The following is an 18,867-nucleotide window of genomic DNA, read 5'->3' as shown; positions in this document are numbered from 1 at the left end:
AACACTCTTTCTGTTGAAAATGCAACTGGACATTTGGAGCGCTAAGAGCGTAGTAGTGGAAAAAGGAATATATTCAAATATAAACTACACAGAAGCATTCTGTGAAACTTCTTTCTGATCTGAGCATTCAGCTAACAGAGTTAAACCATACTTTTGATTGAGCAGTTTTGAAACACTCTGTCTGTAGAAAATGCAACTGGACATTCGTAGAGCTAAGTGGGTAATAGTGGAAAAAAGAATATGTTCAAATATAAACTACACAGAAGCATTGTATGAAACTTCTTTCTGTTCTGTGCATTCAACTAACAGAGTTGAACCTTACTTTTGATTGAGCCTTTCTGAAACACTCTTTCTGTAGAAACTGCAATTGGACATTCTGAGCGCTAAGAGGCCTCTATTGGGAAAAATAATATCTTCAAATAAAAACTACACAGAAGCATTGTGTGAAACTTATTTCTGATATGTTCATTAAGCTAACAGAGTTAAACCATACTTTTGATTGCGCAGTTCTGAACACTCTTTCTGTAGAAAATGCAAGTGGACATTCGGAGCGCTAATAGGGTAATAGTGGAAAAAGGAATATATTCAAATATAAACTACACAGTAGCATTCTGTGAAAATTCTTTCTGTTCTGTGCATTCAACTAACAGAGTTGAACCTTACTTTTGATTGAGCCGTTCTGAAACAATCTTTCTGTAGAAACTGCAATTGGACATGCTAAGCGCTAAGAGGCCTACATTGGGAAAAAGAATATCTTCAAATAAAAACTACACAGATGCATTCTGTGAAACTTATTTCTGATCTGTAAATTCAGTTAACAGAGATAAAACATATTTTTGATTGAGCAGTTATGAAACACTCTTTTTGTAGAAAATGCAAGTGGAGATTCGGAGCCCTAAGGGGGTAATAGTGGAAAAACGAATGTCTTCAAATATAAACTACACAGAATCATTCGGTGAAACTTCTTTCTGATCTGTGCATTCAGCTAACAGAGTTAAACCATACTTTTGATTGAGCAGATCTGAACACACTTTCTGTAGAAAATGCAACTGGACATTTGGAGCGCTAAGAGCGTAGTAGTGGAAAAAGGAATATATTCAAATATAAACTACACAGAAGCATTCTGTGAAACTTCTTTCTGATCTGAGCATTCAGCTAACAGAGTTAAACCATACTTTTGATTGAGCAGTTTTGAAACACTCTGTCTGTAGAAAATGCAACTGGACATTCGTAGCGCTAAGTGGGTAATAGTGGAAAAAAGAATATGTTCAAATATAAACTACACAGAAGCATTGTATGAAACTCCTTTCTGTTCTGTGCATTCAACTAACAGAGTTGAACCTTACTTTTGATTGAGCCGTTCTGAAACACTCTTTCTGTAGAAACTGCAGTTGGACATTCTGAGCGCTAAGAGGCCTATATTGGGAAAAAGGATGTCTACAAATAAAAACTACACAGAAGAATTGTGTGAAACTTCTTTCTGTTCTGTTTGTTCAACTAAAAGAGTTGAACCTTAGTTTTGATTGAGCCGTTCTGAAACACTCTTTCTGTAGAAAATGCAAGTGTAGATTCGGAGCGCTAAGAGGGTAATAGTGGAAAAAGGAATGTCTCCAAATATAAACTACACAGAATCATTCTGTGAAACTTCTTTCTGATCTGTGCATTCAGCTAACAGATTTAAACCATACTTTTGATTGAGCAGATCTGAACACTCTTTCTGTTGAAAATGCAACTGGACATTTGGAGCGCTAAGAGCGTAGTAGTGGAAAAAGGAATATATTCAAATATAAACTACACAGAAGCATTCTGTGAAACTTCTTTCTGATCTGAGCATTCAGCTAACAGAGTTAAACCATACTTTTGATTGAGCAGTTTTGAAACACTCTGTCTGTAGAAAATGCAACTGGACATTCGTAGCGCTAAGTGGGTAATAGTGGAAAAAAGAATATGTTCAAATATAAACTACACAGAAGCATTGTATGAAACTTCTTTCTGTTCTGTGCATTCAACTAACAGAGTTGAACCTTACTTTTGATTGAGCCTTTCTGAAACACTCTTTCTGTAGAAACTGCAATTGGACATTCTGAGCGCTAAGAGGCCTATATTGGGAAAAATAATATCTTCAAATAAAAACTACACAGAAGCATTGTGTGAAACTTATTTCTGATATGTTCATTAAGCTAACAGAGTTAAACCATACTTTTGATTGCGCAGTTCTGAACACTCTTTCTGTAGAAAATGCAAGTGGACATTCGGAGCGCTAAGAGGGTAATAGTGGAAAAAGGAATATATTCAAATATAAACTACACAGTAGCATTCTGTGAAATCTCTTTCTGTTCTGTGCATTCAGCTAACAGAGTTGAACCTTACTTTTGATTGAGCCGTTCTGAAACACTCTTTCTGTAGAAACTGCAATTGGACATGCTAAGCGCTAAGAGGCCTACATTGGGAAAAAGAATATCTTCAAATAAAAACTACACAGATGCACTCTGTGAAACTTATTTCTGATTTGTAAATTCAGTTAACAGAGATAAAACATATTTTTGATTGAGCAGTTATGAAACACTCTTTTTGTAGAAAATGCAAGTGGAGATTCGGAGCGCTAAGAGGGTAATAGTGGAAAAAGGAATGTCTTCAAATATAAACTACACAGAATAATTCGGTGAAACTTCTTTCTGATCTGTGCATTCAGCTACCAGAGTTAAAACATACTTTTGATTGAGCAGATCTGAACACTCTTTCTGTTGAAAATGCAACTGGACATTTGGAGCGGTAAGAGCGTAGTAGTGGAAAAAGTAATATATTCAAATATAAACTACACAGAAGCATTCTGTGAAACTTCTTTCTGATCTGAGCATTCAGCTAACAGAGTTAAACCATACTTTTGATTGAGCAGTTTTGAAACACTCTGTCTGTAGAAAATGCAACTGGACATTCGAAGCGCTAAGTTGGTAATAGTGGAAAAAAGAATATGTTCAAATATAAACTACACAGAAGCATTGTATGAAACTTCTTTCTGTTCTGTGCATTCAACTAACAGAGTTGAACCTTACTTTTGATTGAGCCGTTCTGAAACACTCTTTCTGTAGAAACTGCAATTGGACATTCTCAGCGCTAAGAGGCCTATATTGTAAAAAAGAATGTCTACAAATAAAAACTACACAGAAGAATTGTGTGAAACTTGTTTCTGTTCTGTTTGTTCAACTAAATGAGTTGAACCTTAGTTTTGATTGAGCCGTTCTGAAACACTCTTTCTGTAGAAAATGCAAGTGGAGATTCCGAGCGCTAAGAGGGTAATAGTGGAAAAAGGAATGTCTCCAAATATAAACTACACAGAATCATTCTGTGAAACTTCTTTCTGATCTGTGCATTCAGCTAACAGAGTTAAACCATACTTTTGTTTGAGCATATCTGTACACTCTTTCTGTAGAAAATGCAACTGGACATTTGGAGCGCTAAGAGAGTAATAGTGGAAAAAGGAATATATTCAAATATAAACTACACAGAAGCATTCTGTGAAACTTCTTTCTGATCTGAGCATTCAGCTAAGAGAGTTAAACCATACTTTTGATTGAGCAGTTTTGAAACACTCTGTCTGTAGAAAATGCAACTGGACATTCCTAGCGCTAAGTGGGTAATAGTGGAAAAAAGAATATGTTCAAATATAAACTACACAGAAGCATTGTATGAAACTTCTTTCTGTTCTGTGCATTAAACTTACAGAGTTGAACCTTACTTTTGATTGAGCCTTTCTGAAACACTCTTTCTGTAGAAACTGCAATTGGACATTCTGAGCGCTAAGAGGCCTCTATTGGGAAAAATAATATCTTCAAATAAAAACTACACAGAAGCATTGTGTGAAACTTATTTCTGATATGTTCATTAAGCTAACAGAGTTAAACCATACTTTTGATTGCGCAGTTCTGAACACTCTTTCTGTAGAAAATGCAAGTGGATATTCGGAGCGCTAAGAGGGTAATAGTGGAAAACGGAATATATTCAAATATAAACTACACAGTAGCATTCTGTGAAAATTCTTTCTGTTCTGTGCATTCAACTAACAGAGTTGAGCCTTACTTTTGATTGAGCCGTTCTGAAACACTGTTTCTGTAGAAACTGCATTTGGACATGCTAAGCGCTAAGAGGCCTACATTGGGAAAAATAATATCTTCAAATAAAAACTACACAGATGCATTCTGTGAAACTTATTTCTGATCTGTAAATTCAGTTAACAGAGATAAAACATATTTTTGATTGAGCAGTTATGAAACACTCTTTTTGTAGAAAATGCAAGTGGAGATTCGGAGCGCTAAGTGGGTAATAGTGGAAAAAGGAATGTCTTCAAATATAAACTACACAGAATCATTCGGTGAAACTTCTTTCTGATCTGTGCATTCACCTAACAGAGTTAAACCATACTTTTGATTGAGCAGATCTGAACACTCTTTCTGTTGAAAATGCAACTGGACATTTGGAGCGCTAAGAGCGTAGTAGTGGAAAAAGGAATATATTCAAATATAAACTACACAGAAGCATTCTGTGAAACTTCTTTCTGATCTGAGCATTCAGCTAACAGAGTTAAACCATACTTTTGATTGAGCAGTTTTGAAACACTCTGTCTGTAGAAAATGCAACTGGACATTCGTAGCGCTAAGTGGGTAATAGTGGAAAAAAGAATATGTTCAAATATAAACTACACAGAAGCATTGTATGAAACTTCTTTCTGTTCTGTGCATTCAACTAACAGAGTTGAACCTTACTTTTGATTGAGCCGTTCTGAAACACTCTTTCTGTAGAAACTGCAATTGGACATTCTGAGCGCTAAGAGGCCTATATTGGGAAAAAGAATGTCTACAAATAAAAACTACACAGAAGAATTTTGTGAAACTTCTTTCTGTTCTGTTTGTTCAACTAAAAGAGTTGAACCTTAGTTTTGATTGAGCCATTCTGTAACAGTCTTTCTGTAGAAAATGCAAGTGGAGATTCAGAGCGCTAAGAGGGTTATAGTGGAAAAAGGAATGTCTCCAAATATAAACTACACAGAATCATTCTGTGAAACTTCTTTCTGATATGTGCATTCAGCTAACAGAGTTAAACCATACTTTTGATTGAGCAGATCTGAACACTCTTTCTGTTGAAAATGCAACTGGACATTTGGAGCGCTAAGAGCGTAGTAGTGGAAAAAGGAATATATTCAAATATAAACTACACAGAAGCATTCTGTGAAACTTCTTTCTGATCTGAGCATACAGCTAACAGAGTTAAACCATACTTTTGATTGAGCAGTTTTGAAACACTCTGTCTGTTGAAAATGCAACTGGACTTTCCTAGCGCTAAGTGGGTAATAGTGGAAAAAAGTATATGTTCAAATATAAACTACACAGAAGCATTGTATGAAACTACTTTCTGTTCTGTGCATTCAACTAACAGAGTTGAACCATACTTTTGATTGAGCCGTTCTGAAACACTCTTTCTGTAGAAACTGCAATTGGACATTCTGAGCGCTAAGAGGCCTATATTGGGAAAAAGAATGTCTACAAATAAAAACTACACAGAAGAATTGTGTGAAACTTTTTTCTGTTCTGTTTGTTCCACTAAAAGAGTTGAACATTAGTTTTCATTGAGTCGTTCTGAAACACTCTTTCTGTAGAAAATGCAAGTGGAGATTCGGAGCGCTAAGAGGGTAATAGTTGAAAAAGGAATGTCTCCAAATATAAACTGCACAGAATCATTCTGTGAAACTTCTTTCTGACCTGTGCATTCAGCTAACAGAGTTAAACCATACTTTTGATTGAGCAGATCTGAACACTCTTTCTGTAGAAAATGCAACTGGACATTTGGAGCGCTAAGAGAGTAGTAGTGGAAAAAGGAATATATTCAAATATAAACTACACAGAAGCATTCTGTGAAACTTCTTTCTGATCTGAGCATTTAGCTAACTGAGTTAAACCATACTTTTGATTGAGCAGTTTTGAAACACTCTGTCTGTAGAAAATGCAACTGGACATTCGTAGCGCTAAGTGGGTAATAGTGGAAAAAAGAATATGTTCAAATATAAACTACACAGAAGCATTGTATGAAACTTCTTTCTGTTCTGTGCATTCAACTAACAGAGTTGAACCTTACTTTTGATTGAGCCGTTCTGAAACACTCTTTCTGTAGAAACTGCAATTGGACATTCTGAGCGCTAAGAGGCCTCTATTGGGAAAAATAATATCTTCAAATAAAAACTACACAGAAGCATTGTGTGAAACTTATTTCTGATATGTTCATTAAGCTAACAGAGTTAAACCATACTTTTGATTGCGCAGTTCTGAACACTCTTTCTGTAGAAAATGCAAGTGGAAATTCAGAGAGCTAAGAGGGTAATAGTGGAAAAAGGAATGTCTCCAAAAATAAACTACACAGAATCATTCTGTGAAACTTCTTTCTGATCTGTGCATTCAGCTAACAGAGTTAAACCATACTTTTGATTGAGCAGATCTGAACACTCTTTCTGTAGAAAATGCAACTGGACATTTGGAGCGCTAAGAGCGTAGTAGTGGAAAAAGGAATATATTCAAGTATAAACTACACAGAAGCATTCTGTGAAACTTCTTTCTGATCTGAGCATTCAGCTAACAGAGTTAAACCATACTTTTGATTGAGCAGTTTTGAAACACTCTGTCTGTAGAAAATGCAACTGGACATTCGCAGCGCTAAGTGGGTAGTAGTGGAAAAAAGAACATGTTCAAATATAAACTACACAGAAGCATTTTATGAAACTTCTTTCTGTTCTGTGCATTCAACTAACAGAGTTGAACCTTACTTTTGATTGAGCCGTTCTGAAACACTCTTTCTGTAGAAACTGCAATTGGACATTCTGAGCGCTAAGAGGCTTATATTGGGAAAAAAATGTCTACAAATAAAAACTACACAGAAAAATTGTGTGAAACTTCTTTCTGTTCTGTTTGTTCAACTAAAAGAGTTGAACCTTAGTTTTGATTGAGCCGTTCTGAAACACTCTTTCTGTAGAAAATGCAAGTGGAGATTCGGAGCGCTAAGAGGGTAATAGTGGAAAAAGGAATGTCTACACATATAAACTACACAGAATCATTCTGTGAAACTTCTTTCTGATCTGTGCATTCAGCTAACAGAGTTAAACCATACTTTTGATTGAGCAGATCTGAACACTCTTTCTGTAGAAAATGCAACTGGACATTTGGAGCGCTAAGAGAGTAGTAGTGGAAAAAGGAATATATTCAATTATAAACTACACAGAAGCATTCTGTGAAACTTCTTTCTGATCTGAGCATTCAGCTAACAGAGTTAAACCATACTTTTGATTGAGCAGTTTTGAAACACTCTGTCTGTAGAAAATGCAACTGGACATTCGTAGCGCTATGAGGGTAATAGTGGAAAAAAGAATATGTTCAAATATAAACTACACAGAAGCATTGTATGAAACTTCTTTCTGTTCTGTGCATTCAACTAGCAGAGTTGAAACTTACTTTTGATTGAGCCTTTCTGAAACACTCTTTCTGTAGAAACTGCAATTGGACATTCTGAGCGCTAAGAGGCCTATATTGGGAAAAATAATATCTTCAAATAAAAACTACACAGAAGCATTGTGTGAAACTTATTTCTGATATGTTCATTAAGATAACAGAGTTAAACCATACTTTTGATTGCGCAGTTCTGAACACTCTTTCTGTAGAAAATGCAAGTGGACATTCGGAGCGCTAAGAGGGTAATAGTGGAAAAAGGAATATATTCAAATATAAACTACACAGTAGCATTCTGAGAAAATTCTTTCTGTTCTGTGCATTCAACTAACAGAGTTGAACCTTACTTTTGATTGAGCCGTTCTGAAACACTCTTTCTGTAGAAACTGCAATTGGACATGCTAAGCGCTAAGACGCCTACATTGGGAAAAAGAATATCTTCAAATAAAAACTACACAGATGCATTCTGTGAAACTTATTTCTGATCTGTAAATTCAGTTAACAGAGATAAAACATATTTTTGATTGAGCAGTTATGAAACACTCTTTTTGTAGAAAATGCAAGTGGAGATTCGGAGCGCTATGAGGGTAATAGTGGAAAAAGGAATGTCTTCAAATAAAAACTACACAGAATCATTCGGTGAAACTTCTTTCTGATCTGTGCATTCAGCTAACAGAGTTAAACCATACTTTTGATTGAGCAGATCTGAACACTCTTTCTGTAGAAAATGCAACTGGACATTTGGAGCGCTAAGAGCGTAGTAGTGGAAAAAGGAATATATTCAAATATAAACTACACAGAAGCATTCTGTGAAACTACTTTCTGATCTGAGCATTCAGCTAACAGAGTTAAACCATACTTTTGATTGAGCAGTTTTGAAACACTCTGTCTGTAGAAAATGCAACTGGACATTCGTAGCGCTAAGTGGGTAATAGTGGAAAAAAGAATATGTTCAAATATAAACTACACAGAAGCATTGTATGAAACTTCTTTCTGTTCTGTGCATTCAACTAACAGAGTTGAACCTTACTTTTGATTGAGCCGTTCTGAAACACTCTTTCTGTAGAAACTGCAATTGGACATTCTGAGTGCTAAGAGGCCTATATTGGGAAAAAGAATGTCTACAAATAAAAACTACACAGAAGAATTGTGTGAAAATTCTTTCTGTTCTGTTTGTTCAACTAAAAGAGTTGAACCTTAGTTTTGATTGAGCCGTTCTGAAACACTCTTTCTGTAGAAAATGCAAGTGGAGATTCGGAGCGCTAAGAGGGTAATAGTGGAAAAAGGAATGTCTCCAAATATAAACTACACAGAATCATTCTGTGAAACTTCTTTCTGATCTGTGCATTCAGCTAACAGAGTTAAACCATACTTTTGATTGAGCAGATCTGAACACTCTTTCTGTAGAAAATGCAACTGGACATTTGGAGCGCTAAGAGAGTAGTAGTGGAAAAAGGAATATATTCAATTATAAACTACACAGAAGCATTCTGTGAAACTTCTTTCTGATCTGAGCATTCAGCTAACAGAGTTAAACCATACTTTTGATTGAGCAGTTTTGAAACACTCTGTCTGTAGAAAATGCAACTGGACATTCGTAGCGCTATGTGGGTAATAGTGGAAAAAAGAATATGTTCAAATATAAACTACACAGAAGCATTGTATGAAACTTCTTTCTGTTCTGTGCATTCAACTAGCAGAGTTGAAACTTACTTTTGATTGAGCCTTTCTGAAACACTCTTTCTGTAGAAACTGCAATTGGACATTCTGAGCGCTAAGAGGCCTATATTGGGAAAAATAATATCTTCAAATAAAAACTACACAGAAGCATTGTGTGAAACTTATTTCTGATATGTTCATTAAGATAACAGAGTTAAACCATACTTTTGATTGCGCAGTTCTGAACACTCTTTCTGTAGAAAATGCAAGTGGACATTCGGAGCGCTAAGAGGGTAATAGTGGAAAAAGGAATATATTCAAATATAAACTACACAGTAGCATTCTGTGAAAATTCTTTCTGTTCTGTGCATTCAACTAACAGAGTTGTACCTTACTTTTGATTGAGCCGTTCTGAAACACTCTTTCTGTAGAAACTGCAATTGGACATGCTAAGCGCTAAGAGGCCTACATTGGGAAAAAGAATATCTTCAAATAAAAACTACACAGATGCATTCTGTGAAACTTATTTCTGATCTGTAAATTCAGTTAAAGGAGATAAAACATATTTTTGATTGAGCAGTTATGAAACACTCTTTTTGTAGAAAATGCAAGTGGAGTTTCGGAGCGCTAAGGGGGTAATAGTGGAAAAACGAATGTCTTCAAATATAAACTACACAGAATCATTCGGTGAAACTTCTTTCTGATCTGTGCATTCAGCTAACAGGGTTAAACCATACTTTTGATTGAGCAGATCTGAACACACTTTCTGTAGAAAATGCAACTGGACATTTGGAGCGCTAAGAGCGTAGTAGTGGAAAAAGGAATATATTCAAATATAAACTACACAGAAGCATTCTGTGAAACTTCTTTCTGATCTGAGCATTCAGCTAACAGAGTTAAACCATACTTTTGATTGAGCAGTTTTGAAACACTCTGTCTGTAGAAAATGCAACTGGACATTCGTAGCGCTAAGTGGGTAATAGTGGAATAAAGAATATGTTCAAATATAAACTACACAGAAGCATTGTTTGAAACTACTTTCTGTTCTGTGCATTCAACTAACAGAGTTGAACCTTACTTTTGATTGAGCCGTTCTGAAACACTCTTTCTGTAGAAACTGCAGGTGGACATTCTGAGCGCTAAGAGGCCTATATTGGGAAAAAGGATGTCTACAAATAAAAACTACACAGAAGAATTGTGTGAAACTTCTTTCTGTTCTGTTTGTTCAACTAAAAGATTTGGACCTTAGTTTTGATTGAGCCGTTCTGAAACACTCTTTCTGTAGAAAATGCAAGTGGAGATTCGGAGCGCTAAGAGGGTAATAGTGGAAAAAGGAATGTCTCCAAATATAAACTACACAGAATCATTCTGTGAAACTTCTTTCTGATCTGTGCATTCAGCTAACAGAGTTAAACCATACTTTTGATTGAGCAGATCTGAACACTCTTTCTGTAGAAAATGCAACTGGACATTTGGAGCGCTAAGAGAGTAGTAGTGGAAAAAGGAATATATTCAATATAAACTACACAGAAGCATTCTGTGAAACTTCTTGCTGATCTGAGCATTCAGCTAACAGGGTTAAACCATACTTTTGATTGAGCAGTTTTGAAACACTCTGTCTGTAGAAAATGCAACTGGACATTCATAGCGCTAAGTGGGTAATAGTGGAAAAAAGAATATGTTCAAATATAAACTACACAGAAGCATTGTATGAAACTTCTCTCTGTTCTGTGCATTCAACTAACAGAGTTGAACCTTACTTTTGATTGAGCCGTTCTCAAACACTCTTTCTGTAGAAACTGCAATTGGACATTCTGAGCGCTAAGAGGCCTATATTGGGAAAAAGAATGTCTACAAATAAAAACTACACAGAAGAATTGTGTGAAACTTCTTTCTGTTCTGTTGGATCAACTAAAGAGTTGAACCTTAGTTTTGATTGAGCCGTTCTGAAACACTCTTTCTGTAGAAAATGCAAGTGGAGATTCGGAGCGCTAGGAGGGTAATAGTGGAAAAAGGAATGTCTCCAAATATAAACTACACAGAATCATTCTGTGAAACTTCTTTCTGATCTGTGCATTCAGCTAACAGAGTTAAACCATACTTTTGATTGAGCAGATCTGAATACTCTTTCTGTAGAAAATGCAACTGGACATTTGGAGCGCTAAGAGAGTAGTAGTGGAAAAAGGAATATATTCAAATATAAACTACACAGAAGCATTCTGTGAAACTTCTTTCTGATCTGAGCATTCAGCTAACAGAGTTAAACCATACTTTTGATTGAGCAGTTTTGAAACACTCTGTCTGTAGAAAATGCAACTGGACATTCGTAGCGCTAAGTGGGTAATAGAGGAAAAAATAATATGTTCAAATATAAACTACACAGAAGCATTGTATGAAAATTCTTTCTGTTCTGTGCATTCAACTAACAGAGTTGAACCTTACTTTTGATTGAGCCTTTCTGAAACACTCTTTCTGTAGAAACTGCAATTGGACATTCTGAGCGCTAAGAGGCCTCTATTGGGAAAAATAATATCTTCAAATAAAAACTACACAGAAGCATTGTGTGAAACTTATTTCTGATATGTTCATTAAGCTAACAGAGTTAAACCATACTTTTGATTGCGCAGTTCTGAACACTCTTTCTGTAGAAAATGCAAGTGGACATTCGGAGCGCTAAGAGGGTAATAGTGGAAAAAGGAATATATTCAAATATAAACTACACAGCAGCATTCTGTGAAAATTCTTTCTGTTCTGTGCATTCAACTAACAGGGTTGAACCTTACTTTTAATTGAGCCGTTGTGAAACACTCTTTCTGTAGAAACTGCAGTTGGACATGCTAAGCACTAAGAGGCCTACATTGGGAAAAAGAATATCTTCAAATAAAAACTACACAGATGCATTCTGTGAAACTTATTTCTGATCTGTAAATTCAGTTAACAGAGATAAAACATATTTTTGATTGAGCAGTTATGAAACACTCTTTTTGTAGAAAATGCAAGTGGAGATTCGGAGCGCTAAGGGGGTAATAGTGGAAAAAGGAATGTCTTCAAATATAAACTACACAGAATCATTCTGTGAAACTTCTTTCTGATCTGTGCATTCAGCTAACAGAGTTAAACCATACTTTTGATTGAGCAGATCTGAACACTCTTTGTGTAGAAAATGCAACTGGACATTTGGAGCACTAAGAGCGTAGTAGTGGAAAAAGGAATATATTCAAATATAAACTACACAGAAGCATTCTGTGAAACTTCTTTCTGATCTGAGCATTCAGCTAACAGAGTTAAACCATACTTTTGATTGAGCAGTTTTGAAACACTCTGTCTGTAGAAAATGCAACTGGACATTCGTAGCGCTAAGTGGGTAATAGTGGAAAAAAGAATATGTTCAAATATAAACTACACAGAAGCATTGTATGAAACTTCTTTCTGTTCTGTGCATTCAACTAACAGAGTTGAACCTTACTTTTGATTGAGCCGTTCTGAAACACTCTTTCTGTAGAAACTGCAATTGGACATTCTGAGCGCTAAGAGGCCTATATTGGGAAAAAGAATGTCTACAAATAAAAACTACACAGAAGAATTGTGTGAAACTTCTTTCTGTTCTGTTTGTTCAACTAAAAGAGTTGAACTTTAGTTTTGATTGAGCCGTTCTGAAACACTCTTTCTGTAGAAAATGCAAGTGGAGATTCGGAGCGCTAAGAGGGTTCTAGTGGAAAAAGGAATGTCTCCAAATATAAACTACACAGAATCATTCTGTGAAACTTCTTTCTGATCTGTGCATTCAGCTAACAGAGTTAAACCATACTTTTGATTGAGCAGATCTGAACACTCTTTCTGTAGAAAATGCCACTGGACATTTGGAGCGCTAAGAGCGTAGTAGTGGAAAAAGGAATATATTCAAATATAAACTACACAGAAGCATTCTGTGAAACTTCTTGCTGATCTGAGCATTCAGCTAACAGGGTTAAACCATACATTTGATTGAGCAGTTTTGAAACACTCTGTCTGTAGAAAATGCAACTGGACATTCATAGCGCTAAGTGGGTAATAGTGGAAAAAAGAATATGTTCAAATATAAACTACACAGAAGCATTGTATGAAACTTCTCTCTGTTCTGTGCATTCAACTAACAGAGTTGAACCTTACTTTTTATTGAGCCGTTCTGAAACACTCTTTCTGTAGAAACTGCAATTGGACATTCTGAGCGCTAAGAGGCCTATATTGGGAAAAAGAATGTCTACAAATAAAAACTACACAGAAGAATTGTGTGAAACTTCTTTCTGTTCTGTTGGTTCAACTAAAAGAGTTGAACCTTAGTTTTGATTGAGCCGTTCTGAAACACTCTTTCTGTAGAAAATGCAAGTGGAGTTTCGGAGCGCTAAGAGGTTAATAGTGGAAAAAGGAATGTCTCCAAATATAAACTACACAGAATCATTCTGTGAAACTTCTTTCTGATCTGTGCATTCAGCTAACAGGGTTAAACCATACTTTTGATTGAGCAGATCTGAATACTCTTTCTGTAGAAAATGCAACTGGACATTTGGAGCGCTATGAGAGTAGTAGTGGAAAAAGGAATATATTCAAATATAAACTACACAGAAGCATTCTGTGAAACTTCTTTCTGATCTGAGCATTCAGCTAACAGAGTTAAACCATACGTTTGATTGAGCAGTTTTGAAACACTCTGTCTGTAGAAAATGCAACTGGACATTCGTAGCGCTAAGTGGGTAATAGTGGAAAAAAGAATATATTCAAATATAAACTACACAGAAGCATTGTATGAAAATTCTTTCTGTTCTGTGCATTCAACTAACAGAGTTGAACCTTACTTTTGATTGAGCCTTTCTGAAACACTCTTTCTGTAGAAACTGCAATTGGACATTCTGCGCGCTAAGAGGCCTCTATTGGGAAAAATAATATCTTCAAATAAAAACTACACAGAAGCATTGTGTGAAACTTCTTTCTGATCTGTGCATTCAGCTAACAGAGTTAAACCATACTTTTGATTGAGCAGATCTGAACACTCTTTCTGTAGAAAATGCAACTGGACATTTGGAGCGCTAAGAGCGTAGTAGTGGAAAAAGGAATATATTCAATATAAACTACACAGAAGCATTCTGTGAAATTTCTTGCTGATCTGAGCCTTCAGCTAACAGGGTTAAACCATACTTTTGATTGAGCAGTTTTGAAACACTCTGTCTGTAGAAAATGCAACTGGACATTCATAGCGCTAAGTGGGTAATAGTGGAAAAAAGAATATGTTCAAATATAAACTACACAGAAGCATTGTATGAAACTTCTCTCTGTTCTGTGCATTCAACTAACAGAGTTGAACCTTACTTTTGATTGAGCCATTCTCAAACACTCTTTCTGTAGAAACTGCAATTGGACATTCTGAGCGCTAAGAGGCCTATATTGGGAAAAAGAATGTCTACAAATAAAAACTACACAGAAGAATTGTGTGAAACTTCTTTCTGTTCTGTTGGTTCAACTAAAGAGTTGAACCTTAGTTTTGATTGAGCCGTTCTGAAACACTCTTTCTGTAGAAAATGCAAGTGGAGATTCGGAGCGCTAGGAGGGTAATAGTGGAAAAAGGAATGTCTCCAAATATAAACTACACAGAATCATTCTGTGAAACTTCTTTCTGATCTGTGCATTCAGCTAACAGGGTTAAACCATACTTTTGATTGAGCAGATCTGAATACTCTTTCTGTAGAAAATGCAACTGGACATTTGGAGCGCTAAGAGAGTAGTAGTGGAAAAAGGAATATATTCAAATATAAACTACACAGAAGCATTCTGTGAAACTTCTTTCTGATCTGAGCATTCAGCTAACAGAGTTAAACCATACTTTTGATTGAGCAGTTTTGAAACACTCTGTCTGTAGAAAATGCAACTGGACATTCGTAGCGCTAAGTGGGTAATAGAGGAAAAAATAATATGTTCAAATATAAACTACACAGAAGCATTGTATGAAAATTCTTTCTGTTCTGTGCATTCAACTAACAGAGTTGAACCTTACTTTTGATTGAGCCTTTCTGAAACACTCTTTCTGTAGAAACTGCAATTGGACATTCTGAGCGCTAAGAGGCCTCTATTGGGAAAAATAATATCTTCAAATAAAAACTACACAGAAGCATTGTGTGAAACTTATTTCTGATATGTTCATTAAGCTAACAGAGTTAAACCATACTTTTGATTGCGCAGTTCTGAACACTCTTTCTGTAGAAAATGCAAGTGGACATTCGGAGCGCTAAGAGGGTAATAGTGGAAAAAGGAATATATTCAAATATAAACTACACAGTAGCATTCTGTGAAAATTCTTTCTGTTCTGTGCATTCAACTAACAGGGTTGAACCTTACTTTTAATTGAGCCGTTGTGAAACACTCTTTCTGTAGAAACTGCAGTTGGACATGCTAAGCGCTAAGAGGCCTACATTGGGAAAAAGAATATCTTCAAATAAAAACTACACAGATGCATTCTGTGAAACTTATTTCTGATCTGTAAATTCAGTTAACAGAGATAAAACATATTTTTGATTGAGCAGTTATGAAACACTCTTTTTGTAGAAAATGCAAGTGGAGATTCGGAGCGCTAAGGGGGTAATAGTGGAAAAAGGAATGTCTTCAAATATAAACTACACAGAATCATTCTGTGAAACTTCTTTCTGATGTGTGCATTCAGCTAACAGAGTTAAACCATACTTTTGATTGAGCAGATCTGAACACTCTTTGTGTAGAAAATGCAACTGGACATTTGGAGCACTAAGAGCGTAGTAGTGGAAAAAGGAATATATTCAAATATAAACTACACAGAAGCATTCTGTGAAACTTCTTTCTGATCTGAGCATTCAGCTAACAGAGTTAAACCACACTTTTGATTGAGCAGTTTTGAAACACTCTGTCTGTAGAAAATGCAACTGGACATTCGTAGCGCTAAGTGGGTAATAGTGGAAAAAAGAATATGTTCAAATATAAACTACACAGAAGCATTGTATGAAACTTCTTTCTGTTCTGTGCATTCAACTAACAGAGTTGAACCTTACTTTTGATTGAGCCGTTCTGAAACACTCTTTCTGTAGAAACTGCAATTGGACATTCTGAGCGCTAAGAGGCCTATATTGGGAAAAAGAATGTCTACAAATAAAAACTACACAGAAGAATTGTGTGAAACTTCTTTCTGTTCTGTTTGTTCAACTAAAAGAGTTGAACTTTAGTTTTGATTGAGCCGTTCTGAAACACTCTTTCTGTAGAAAATGCAAGTGGAGATTCGGAGCGCTAAGAGGGTTCTAGTGGAAAAAGGAATGTCTCCAAATATAAACTACACAGAATCATTCTGTGAAACTTCTTTCTGATCTGTGCATTCAGCTAACAGAGTTAAACCATACTTTTGATTGAGCAGATCTGAACACTCTTTCTGTAGAAAATGCCACTGGACATTTGGAGCGCTAAGAGCGTAGTAGTGGAAAAAGGAATATATTCAAATATAAACTACACAGAAGCATTCTGTGAAACTTCTTGCTGATCTGAGCATTCAGCTAACAGGGTTAAACCATACATTTGATTGAGCAGTTTTGAAACACTCTGTCTGTAGAAAATGCAACTGGACATTCATAGCGCTAAGTGGGTAATAGTGGAAAAAAGAATATGTTCAAATATAAACTACACAGAAGCATTGTATGAAACTTCTCTCTGTTCTGTGCATTCAACTAACAGAGTTGAACCTTACTTTTTATTGAGCCGTTCTGAAACACTCTTTCTGTAGAAACTGCAATTGGACATTCTGAGCGCTAAGAGGCCTATATTGGGAAAAAGAATGTCTACAAATAAAAACTACACAGAAGAATTGTGTGAAACTTCTTTCTGTTCTGTTGGTTCAACTAAAAGAGTTGAACCTTAGTTTTGATTGAGCCGTTCTGAAACACTCTTTCTGTAGAAAATGCAAGTGGAGTTTCGGAGCGCTAAGAGGGTAATAGTGGAAAAAGGAATGTCTCCAACTATAAACTACACAGAATCATTCTGTGAAACTTCTTTCTGATCTGTGCATTCAGCTAACAGAGTTAAACCATACTTTTGATTGAGCAGATCTGAATACTCTTTCTGTAGAAAATGCAACTGGACATTTGGAGCGCTATGAGAGTAGTAGTGGAAAAAGGAATATATTCAAATATAAACTACACAGAATCATTCTGTGAAACTTCTTTCTGATCTGTGCATTCAGCTAACAGAGTTAAACCATACTTTTGATTGAGCAGATCTGAACACTCTTTCTGTAGAAAATGCAACTGGACATTTGGAGCGCTAAGAGAGTAGTAGTGGAAAAAGGAATATATTCAAATATAAACTACACAGAAGCATTCTGTGAAACTTCTTTCTGATCTGAGCTTTCAGCTAACAGAGTTAAACCATACTTTTGATTGAGCAGTTTTGAAACACTCTGTCTGTAGAAAATGCAACTGGACATTCGTAGCGCCAAGTGGGTAATAGTGGAAAAAAGAATATGTTCAAATATAAACTACACAGAAGCATTGTATGAAATTACTTTCTGTTCTGTGCATTCAACTAACAGAGTTGAACCTTAGTTTTGATTGAGCCTTTCTGAAACACTCTTTCTGTAGAAACTGCAATTGGACATTCTGAGCGCTAAGAGGCCTATATTGGGAAAAATGATATCTTCAAATAAAAACTACACAGAAGCATTGTGTGAAACTTATTTCTGATATGTTCATTAAGCTAACAGAGTTAAACCATACTTTTGATTGCGCAGTTCTGAACACTCTTTCTGTAGAAAATGCAAGTGGACATTCGGAGCGCTAAGAGGGTAATAGTGGAAAAAGGAATATATTCAAATATAAACTACACAGTAGCATTCTGTGAAAATTCTTTCTGTTCTGTGCATTCAACTAACAGGGTTGAACCTTACTTTTAATTGAGCCGTTGTGAAACACTCTTTCTGTAGAAACTGCAATTGGACATGCTAAGCGCTAAGAGGCCTACATTGGGAAAAAGAATATCTTCAAATAAAAACTACACAGATGCATTCTGTGAAACTTATTTCTGATCTGTAAATTCAGTTAACAGAGATAAAACATATTTTTGATTGAGCAGTTATGAAACACTCTTTTTGTAGGAAATGCAAGTGGAGATTCGGAGCGCTAAGTGGGTAATAGTTGAAAAAGGAATGTCTTCAAATATAAACTACACAGAATCATTCGGTGAAAATTCTTTCTGATCTGTGCATTCAGCTAACAGAGTTAAACCATACTTTTGATTGAGCAGATCTGAACACTCTTTGTGTAGAAAATGCAACTGGACATTTGGAGCGCTAAGAGCGTAGTAGTGGAAAAAGGAATATATTCAAATATAAACTACACAGAAGCATTCTGTGAAACTTCTTTCTGATCTGAGCATTCAGCTAACAGAGTTAAACCATACTTTTGATTGAGCAGTTTTGAAACACTCTGTCTGTAGAAAATGCAACTGGACATTCGTAGCGCTAAGTGGGTAATAGTGGAAAAAAGAATATGTTCAAATATAAACTACACAGAAGCATTGTATGAAAATTCTTTCTGTTCTGTGCATTCAACTAACAGAGTTGAACCTTACTTTTGATTGAGCCGTTCTGAAACACTCTTTCTGTAGAAACTGCAGTTGGACATTCTGAGCGGTAAGAGGCCTATATTGGGAAAAAGGATGTCTACAAATAAAAACTACACAGAAG

This window comes from Symphalangus syndactylus, chromosome 20, assembly GCF_028878055.3.
Source record: "Symphalangus syndactylus isolate Jambi chromosome 20, NHGRI_mSymSyn1-v2.1_pri, whole genome shotgun sequence".
NCBI classification, from domain to species: Eukaryota; Metazoa; Chordata; class Mammalia; order Primates; family Hylobatidae; genus Symphalangus; species Symphalangus syndactylus.
This window is presented reverse-complemented; position numbering follows the sequence as displayed.